The following is a 9,875-nucleotide window of genomic DNA, read 5'->3' on the forward strand; positions in this document are numbered from 1 at the left end:
AGGAACCTCCATACTGTTTTCCATAGTGGCTGCACCAGTCTGCATTCCTGCCAACTGTGTACCAGGGTACCCCTTTCTCCACAACCTCGCCAGCACATGTCATTTGTTGATTTGTTGATGGTAGCCATTCTTACAGGTGTGAAGTGATATCTCATTGTGGTTTTAATTTGCATCTCTCTGATGATTAGTGACATTGAGCATTTTTCATATGTCTGTTGGCCATCTGTATGTCCTCTTTGGAGAAGTGCCTATTCAGGTTGGATTGTTTGTCTTCCTCTTGTTGAGTTGTATGAGTTCGTTGTACACTTTGGAAATTAGCCCTTTATCAGATGTATCCTTGGCAAATATGTTCTCTCATACTGTGGGGTTCCTTTGTATTTTGAGACTGATTTCTCCAGCTGTGCAGAAGCTTTTTAGTTTGATGTCCTCCCATATGTTTATTTTTTCTTTTGTTTCTTTCGCCCTAGGAGATGTATAAGTGAAAATTCCACTTTATGAGATGTCTGTGACTTAGTAGTCTATGTTTTCTTCCAGGATTTTTATGGTTTCACGACTTACATTTAAGTCTTTTATCCATTTTGAATTTATTCTTGTGTGTGGAGTAATTTGGTGATCTACTAGTTTCATTTTTTTTTGCATATACCTGTCCAATTTTCCCAACACCATTTATTAAAGAGACTGTCTTTACTCCATTGTATGCTCTTGCCTCCTTTGTCAAATATTAACTGACCATAATGGCATGCGTCTATTTCTAGGGTCTCTGATCTGTTCTATTGATCTGTATGTCTGTTGTACCAATACCAGGCTGTTTTGATTACAATGAGTTTGTAGTATAGTTTGATATCCAGTAAAGCGATCCCTCGAACTTTATTCTTCTTTCTCAAGATTGCCGTGGCTATTCAGGGTCTTTTTTGATTCCATGTAAATTTTAAAAGTGTTTGTTTTAGATCTGTGAAATATGCTGTTGGTATTTTAATAGGGATTGCATTGAATTTATATATTGCTTTGGGTAGTATGGACATTTTAATGATGTTAATTCTTTAATTCATGAACATGGTATATTCTTCCACTTGTTTATACCTTCTTCTATTTCTTTTTTTAGTGTCCTGTATTTTTTCTGAGTACAGGTCTTTTACATCCTTGGTTAAGTTTATTCCAAGGTATCTTGTTTTTTTAGTTGCAATGGTAAATGGTATTGTTTTTTTAGTTTCTCTTTTTGAGAATTGGTGTATAAAAATACCTTTGATTTTTGGATGTTAATTTTGTATCTAGGTACCTTCTTGAATTCATTTATCAAATCTAGTAGTACTTTGATGGAGTCTTTAGGGTTTTCTATTTACAATATCATGTCATTTGCAAATAATGACAGTTTTACTTTCTCTTTTCCAATTTGGATACTATTTCTGTTTTCATCCTGTCTGATGGCTGTGGCAAGGACTTCCAGTACTGTGTTGAATAATAGTGGTGAAAGCAGGCAACCCTGTCTTATTCCTGCTTTTAAGGGAAATGGTTTTAGTTTTTGACCATTGAGTACAATGTTGGCTGTAGGTTTGTCATATATGGGTACATTCCCTCTATTCCCACTTTGCTGAGTTTTTACCAGAAATGGGTGCTGGATTTTGTCAAATGCTTTTTCTGCATCTATTGATATGATCATGTGATTTTTGTCCTTCATTTTGTTTAAGTGATGTATCACCTTTATTGATTTGTGCATGTTATATGTTATACCAGCCTCGCACCCCTGGAATAAATCCCACTTGATCATGGTGTATGACCTTTTTAATGTATTGCTGGATCTGGTTTGCTAGTATTTTAGTGAGGATTTTAGCATCTGTGTTCGTCAGGGTATTGGCCTGTAATTTTCTTTCTTTGTAGTGTCTTTATCTGGCTTTGGGATTAGGATGATGCTTGCCTCATAAAAAGAGCTTGGGATTTTCCCCTCCTCTTGAATTTTCTGAAATATTTTGAGGAGAATAGGTGTTAATTCTTCTTTGAATGTTTGCTAAAACTCGCCTGTAATTCCATCTGGACCAGGACTTTTGTTTGCTGGGAGTGTTTTGATTACTGTTTCAATTTCATTAGTTGTTATCAGCCTATTCAGGTTTTCTGCCTCTTCTTGATTCAGCTTTGGAAGGTTGTATGCTTCTAGGAATTTGTCCATTTCATCCAGGTTGTCCAGTTTGTTGGCATTTAGTTGCTCATAGTATTTTCTTACGACCCTTCGAATCTCTGTTGGGTCAGTTGTTATATCGCCTCTTTCATTTCTCATTTTATTATTTGAGTCCTCTTTGTTTTTTGGTGAGTCTGGCTAAAGGTTCATCGATCTTATTTATCTTTTCAAAGAACCAGCTCTTGGTTTTTTGCCATGGATTTGCAGCCAGAACACAGTTGTCTTGAAAACCACCACTAAATCAAACCCAAAATGAGAAAGGAAAAGACTCATATCAACATTGTTTTCATTAGACATGTAGACTCTGGCAAGTCTACCACTACTGGCCATCTGATCTAAACATGTGGTGGGATTGACAAAAGAACCATTGAAAAATTTAAGGAGAAGACAGCTGAGATGGGGAAGGGCTCCTTCAAGTATGCCTGGATCTTGAATAAACTGAAAGCTGAACATGAGTGTGGTATCAACATTCATATCTCCCTGTGGAAATTCGAGACCAGTAAGTATTAACGTGACCATCATTGATGCCCCGGGACACAGAGACTTCATCAAAAACATGATTACAGGCACATCTCAGGCTGACTGTGCTGTCCTGATTGTTGCTGCTGGTGTTGGTTAATTTGAAGCAGGTATCTCCAAGAATGGGCAGACCTGTGAACATGCTCTTCTGGCTTACACACTGGGTGTGAAACAACTGATTGTTGGTGTTAACAAAATGGATTCCATTGAGCCACCCTACAGCCAGAAGAGATACGAGGAAATTGTTAAAGAAGTCAGCACCTACATTAAGAAAATTGGCTGCAACCCTGACACAGTAGCATTTGTGCCAATTTCTGGTTGGAATGGTGACAACATGCTGGAGCCAAGTGCTGATATGCCTTGGTTCAAGGGATGGAAAGTCATCGTAAAGATGGCAATGCCAGTGGAACCACACTGCTTGAAGTTCTGGATTGCATCTTACCACCAACTTGTCCAGCTGACAAGCCCCTGCGTCTGCCCCTCTAGGATGTCTACAAAATTGGTTGTATTGGTACTGTCCCTGTAGGCCGAATGGAGACTGGTGTTCTCATGCCCGGCATGGTGGTCACCTTTGCTCCAGTCAGTGTTACAACTGAAGTAAAGCCTGTTGAAATGCACCATGAAGCTTTGAGTGAAGCTCTTCCTGGGGACAATGTGGGCTTCAATGTCAAGAATGTGTCTGTCAAAGATGTTCATCGTGGCAATGTGGCTGGTGACAGCAAAAATGACCCACCAGTGGAAGCAGCTGGCTTCACAGCTCAGGTGATTATCCTGAGCCATCCAGGCCAAATCAGTGCTGGGTATGCACTTGTGCAGGATTGTCACACAGCTCATATTGCTTGCAAATTTGCTGAGCTGAAGGAGAAGACTGATGGTCATTCTGGGAAAAAGCTGGAAGATGGCCCTAAGTTTTTGAAATCTGGTGATGCTGCCATCATTGATATGGTGCCTTGCAAGCCCATGTGTGTTGAGAACTTCTCTGACTACCCTCCTCTGAGCCATTTTGCTGTTCGTGATATGAGACAGTTGCTATTTGTGTCATCAAAGCAGTGGACAAGAAGGCAGCTGGAGCTGGCAAAGTCAGCAAGTCTTCCCAGAAAGCTCAGAAGGCTAAATAAATATTATCCCCAATACCTGCCACCCCAGTCTTAATCAGTGGTGGAAGAACGGTCTCAGAATTATTTGTCTCAATTGGCCTTTTAAGTTTAATAGTAAAAGACTGGTTAATGATTACAATGCATCGTAAAACCTTCAGAAGGAAAGGAGAATGTTTTGTGGACCATTGGGTTTTTTTGATGTGTGTGGCAGTTTTTAAGTTATTAGTGTTTAAAATCAGTACTTTTTAATGGAAACAACTTGACCAAAATTCTGTTAAAGAATTTTGAAACCCATTAAAAGAAAGTTTAATGAGAAAAAAAAAAGAACAAAAAAAGAACCGGCTCTTTTGTTTCATTAATCTTTTGTAGTGTATTTTTAGTCTCTATGTCATTAATTTCTGTTCTAATCTTTATTATTTCCTTCCTTCTACTTCCTTGGGGCTTTTCTTGCTGTTCTCTTTCTAATTCTTTTAGTTGTTGTGTTAGATGGCTTAGTAGAGCTTTTTCTTGTTTCTTGAGGTAAGCCTGTAATGCTATGAACTTTCCTCTCAGGGCTGCTTTCGCTGTGTCCCACATATTTTGAGTTGTTGTCCATTTTTGTTTTTTTCCAGGAAGTTTTTGATTTCTTCCTTGATTTCATCGGTAACCAAGTCATTGCTTAATAACATGTTATTTAGCCTCCATTTCTTGGAATGCTTTTGAGTTTTTTTCTAGTTTCATGCCATTGTGATCCGAGTAGGCGCTTGGTATGATTTCAGTCTTCCTGAACTTGTAGAGACTTGCTTTGTACCCTAACATGTGGTCTGTTTTTGAGAATGTTCCATGTGCATTTTAGAAGAATGTGTATTCTGCTGCTTTGGGATGAAATGTTCTGTATGTCAATTAAATCCATTAGCTCTAGTGTGTCATTTAAGGTCTTTGTTTCCCTGTTGATTTTTTGTATTTATGATCTGTCCAGTGATGACAGTGGGGTGTTAAAAGTCCACCACTGCCTGTCTGGGCGTGGCTCAGTGGTTGAGCATTGACCTGGGATCCAGGAGATTGTGGTTTGATTCCTGGTCAGGGCACATGCCCAGGCCTTGGCTTGCTCCCCAGTCCGGGAGTGCAGGAGGCAGCCGATGAATGATGACTCTCTCATCATTGATGTTTCTGTCTCTCTCTCCCTCTCCCTTCCTCTCTGAAATCTGTCTATCTATCATCTATCTATCTGTCTGTCTGTCTGACCCCCACTATGATTGTGTTGCTGTCAATCTCTGTTTTAAAGTTCACCAAGAAATTTTTATATATTTAGGTGCTTCTATATTGGGTGCATATATATTTATAAGGGCTATTTCCTCCTGTTGGATTGATCCCTTTAGTTACGCAGTGATTGCTTTTTTCTCTTGTTATGGTCTTTATTTTGAAGTCTTTTTTTGTCAGAAATAAGTATTGCTACTCCAGCTTTTTTTCGTTTCCATTTGCATGGAATATTTTTTCCGTCCCTTCACTTTCAGCCTGTGTGAATCTTTTTGCTCTTAGGTGAGTCTTTGTAGACAGCATATATATGGGTCCTGTTTTTTTTAATCTATTCAGCTATCCTCTTTTAATTGAAGTATTCATTTACATTTAAGGTTATTATTGATATGTACTTACTTAATGCCATTTTCCCCTTTATGCTGATGTACCTTTCTCTCAGTATTCCTCCTTCTTCTTAAAGCAGTCCTTTTAGCGTTTCTTGCAATGCTGGTTTGGAGGTACTGAACTCTTTTAGCCTTCTTTTGTCTGGGAAGCTCTTTATTTCACCTTCAATTTTAAATGACAGTGGATAAAGCAGTCTTGGTTGCAGGTTCTTGCTTTTCATTACTTTGAGAACTTCATGCCACTCCCTTCTGGCCTGAACTGTTTTTGTTGAGAAATCAGCTGTCAGCCTTATGGGGGTTCCCTTGTAGGTCTCTTTTTGTCTCTGTCTTGCAGCCCTTGATATTCTCTCTTTGTTCTTAACATTTGCCATTTTAATTAAGATGTGTCTTGGAGTGGGTCTCTTTGGGTTCCTCTTGTTTGGAACCCTCTGTGCTGCCTGAAGTTGTGTGGCTTTCTCCTTCACCAGCTTAGGAAAGTTTTCTGTGATTATTTACTCCACCAGGTTCTCTATCTCTTGTTGACTTTCCTCCTCCTCTGGTACCCATATGACGTGAATATTGTTTCACTTCATGTTGTCCCAAAGTCCCCTTAAGCTGTTGTGCTTTTTAAGTGTCTTGCTTTTGCTGCTCTGATTGAGTGATTTTTATCTACCTTATCTTCTCCTTCACTTATTCTGTCCTCTGCTTCATTGAGCCTGCTTTTCCTTCCAGCGTATTCTTGATATCAGATACAGTATTCTTTATTTTTGCCTGGTTCTTATTTATCATATCCAGCTCTTTTGTCATGTTTTCACTAAATTCCTGGACCTTCCCATTAAGTGTCTTGTGGTTCTCATTAATTTCGTTGCACATCTTTATAACCATCACTCTGAACTCTATTTCTGATAACTTGCTTAAACTCCATCTCATCAAGGTTTTTTTCTGGTGATTTTTCTTTTTCTTTAGTTTGGGGTGTTTCGTTGTTGCCCTATTTTAGTGACTCTTAGTGTTTGTATTTGTGTGTTATATATATTTGCTGTCTCCCAGTCTTGTGGGGTGGGATTTTGTAGTGTTTTCCCAGTGGGACCCAGAGGTGTGTTTTTCTTATACTTCTGAGCTATTTGCTCTAGGCGTGTTCCCTTTGTGGGTATCCCTTTTGTGGTTTCTTTGGGCCTTCTTGCTGTGATTGGGTCTAGATTGTTATTGACCCATTCTTGGGAGGACTCTCATCTCAGGTTGTTTAACTGTGAGGCTCAGACACAACTCCATTGTGTGAGCTGCTGTACAGGTGCTAACAGGGCAAAACTAAACAAAACCAAATAGCCAGGAAACAAACAGTAACTTACAAAGTATCCTGACAATCACAATGAAAACAACCCAAGAGAAAGTAGAATTGGGAGAGTGAAGCGAGAACACAATTGCTGAAGCCAAAAAAAAAAAAAAAAAAGAGAGAATATTATTGCTAATAGTAAAAAAGCTAAAAAAATAAAATAAAAATAAAACATGCTACTGGGAGATAAAAGGGGCAGAGAAAAGATTCTGAAAGGAAAGAAGGGTGAGCAAAAAAATAAGGGTAGAGAGTAGGAATAGGAAAGTGGTTGAAAAAGAAATATGAAAAAGAGACAAACACAAACAAAAAGAAAGACAGAATGAAAGGGTAGGAAATGAAAAGAAAAAAAAGAGAAAATTATGCCAATGGAACAAGAAGAGAGAAAGAGGTAAAGGAAGGGCAGGGAAGGAGGCCAATAAGAGATATGGGGGCAACGATAGAGAAAGGCAGTAGACTTATTGGTTATAATGATAATATTTCAGCAGTAAAGCAGAGAATATCAAGAAAATCTTGATAATAGAACAAAAAACAAAACAAAACACAAAGCAAAAAAAAAAGCAAAGCAAGACAAAACAAAAAAAATTAAAAAATCAAAACCAAAAAATTTAAAAGGAAAATTTTTTTCCTTTCCCTCTTTTTTCTAAAAAAACACACAAGTCAATCAGGTGAGTTTCGTCTGGGCAGCTTATGTTGTCTGAGGCTCACTGTTTTGTATGGTGATTTCTGGTCTCCTGGAAGGTACTTGTGTGTATCAGCCAATGTGAGGACCTATTTAGGTTTGGCTCTGGTGTCCTTAGGTAGCTGGCTGATCTGAGGCTCTCTTTGGGCCACTTCTACCTGTCAGCTATTTTGCTTCCCCCTTGTGGTTGCCTGGTCTTCCTCCAGAGTCTTCTAAAGAGAGCCTTTAGGGTGCAGGCTGGCTAGTGTAGCTCGGGATATTGCTTCCCTTACTTAGAGGTTTTGCTGTCAGGCACTCACTGTGGGGAAGTTAATCTCTGCTTCAAAGCTAACTCCTCAGCCTCTACCCTATCCTCCAACCCTAGTTCCCCATACAGTGGCCTGCTGCAGGTTCAGATTGACTTCAGTCTGTTGCCTTTTCTGTATCTGCAGTTTCAGTGGCCTGGGCTCAGTGCATTTGATTAAAAAAGACTGGTGAGCACATTGCCTGCCCACCCCCCAGCGGGGGTTTTAAGCTTTTACTCCAGTTCCCAAACAAAAGTTCCTGAGAGTCTTATCCTTGTATTGGCGTCCTGTGAGCTGTTCTCCCTTCCCCCTGAGGACTGTGCCCTGTGGGGAATATCTGGGGCTTCAGAGAGCTGAACCAGCCTCTTTCCTGTTGGGGGTGGTGCTCTTAGCCTGCAGGAGAGGTTTGCGGGCTCCCCCCCTTTCCCAGATCTGGTTGGCTGGTCTCACAGGGCGCTCAGTTCAAACTCTCCACAATGCAAGCACAAATCCCAGCTTTCACTGGTCTGTCTCAATGCAAGCCAGGAAGGTGGATGCCCGTTCAGCAGTCAAAAACACAAAACAACAAGCAGGCAGAGAACCTGCCCTGCGAGGTCCTAGAGCCCCTGTGCTTCAGACCAAGCATGAGGGTTCACAAAGTCAGCCCCATGCAGGTCTCTTGCACAGCTGATCTCAGTAAAGCTGGGGCAGTTCCTTGTGTGCGCTTCCTGGCTCCCCTCAGAGCAGGTCAAAAATCTGTGATTCACCTCACCAGCAGCTCCAGTGGCTGGAGTCCGGATCCACCTGGCTGGTGGCTCTGGGCCCTTTCTGGTGGCAGGAGGGCTCTCTTCCCCTTCTCCTCTCCACACAGTTCAAATGCTTTCTGGGGTTTTACACAATGCCTTGTAGGAAAGCAGAGGGTCTCTGTAGGTCACTGCTGCATGCAGCCCTCTGGCCCCTTTCTGTTTGGGAGCCACACCCTCGGGGGGACAGCTTTTCCTGTGGTCAGCATCTGGGGTGAAAGTCTCCCGCCTGTGCTGCTGCCATTACGCACGTTTTTCACTGGGAAGGCACAGTCCCCTCCTTGCAGGCACACTGTTCCCTTGGCTCACTCTGCCCACAGTGCATGGGCTCTCCTTCCCTTCTCCCCCACTCTGGGTTTGAGAACTGAGTTTTTAGATGCCAGTCCACATTCCTAAGGGGAGGGAGCTGCAGCCTCTAACCTGGGGCCTTGCAGCCCAGCACTGGCTTCAGGGGGAACTCCCCCTTTCTACGCCCCCTTTCTGTTACCAGACTCTATGATGTTTCTTCAGTGCTCCTTACTCGAAATATGTCCACTCAGGTGTATTTCTCTTGGTTTTCCAAGGTGACTAAGCAGTATTTTAACTGTAAATACAGTCTTTGGCTGGAAGCAAGGGCGATCTGCTTTTTGTCTGAGTGCTGCCATCCTCCCTTCCCCCTCATTTTCTTTCTTGATTAACCTTTTTCTATTCCAGGGATTTTCAAATTTTTCTTTTTTTCTTTTTTTGTGATGATACTTTTTCTTTAAGTCATATCTCACTTAGAAGAGAGAGCTGAAGGTCTGTTATCCTCACCTCTCATGTCCCCCATGGAACACCTCAGATTTTGTGGAGCAACATTGGATACATTTAATAATCATTGCCTGATACTGTTCATTCACTTATTTATTCAGCAACTTTTATTGTGTGTTTACTATAGCCAGACACCCTTTGAGGTGAAAGGAATAGAGCCTTGAAGAAAATAGGGAAAGGAAAAGCAAGATGTGTGTGTGGGTGGGGCTGAGGGTGCAGAACATTCTCTCGGGCTCTGTCTCTTGCTTGCCTGTGGCAGCCTTTCTTTCTATGCAGTTTTGGTTATCTCTTATCATTCGAATATGGGACAACACTTGATCTTAAACCATGCTGCAAGTCTTTTATTTTTCTGACTTGATTTGAATAATTGTTTGGTATTTCTTTGTTCTGAAAAGATCCAACATTTCTGTGTTATTCTGAGCCTTCTATTTCTCTTTAGCTGTGACAGAGGGCTTAGTTGCCCTGAGACTAATTTCTCTTTCTACTTTTATTAGAGGTGAGGAACTTGCCAGTCCCAAAGGCTGCCTTTTCAGCACCTTTTGGATAAAATTTGTAAGGAAATTACACACTCTACTTTAACAGAGGTTAAAAAAAAAATAAAAATCCCATTTCAGGTGGATACAATGA

At 40.9% G+C, this 9,875-nt stretch overlaps 1 pseudogene; it reads left to right on the top strand.

Moving 5' to 3' along the window:
• The first annotated feature begins 2,401 nt into the window (after window positions 1-2,401).
• LOC107529473 (elongation factor 1-alpha 1 pseudogene) lies at window positions 2,402-4,126 on the top strand (annotated as a pseudogene).
• The last annotated feature ends 5,749 nt before the right edge of the window (window positions 4,127-9,875 follow it).

The sequence above is a fragment of the Miniopterus natalensis genome, chromosome 4 (assembly GCF_054644295.1).
Source record: "Miniopterus natalensis isolate mMinNat1 chromosome 4, mMinNat1.hap1, whole genome shotgun sequence".
Taxonomy (NCBI): Eukaryota; Metazoa; Chordata; class Mammalia; order Chiroptera; family Miniopteridae; genus Miniopterus; species Miniopterus natalensis.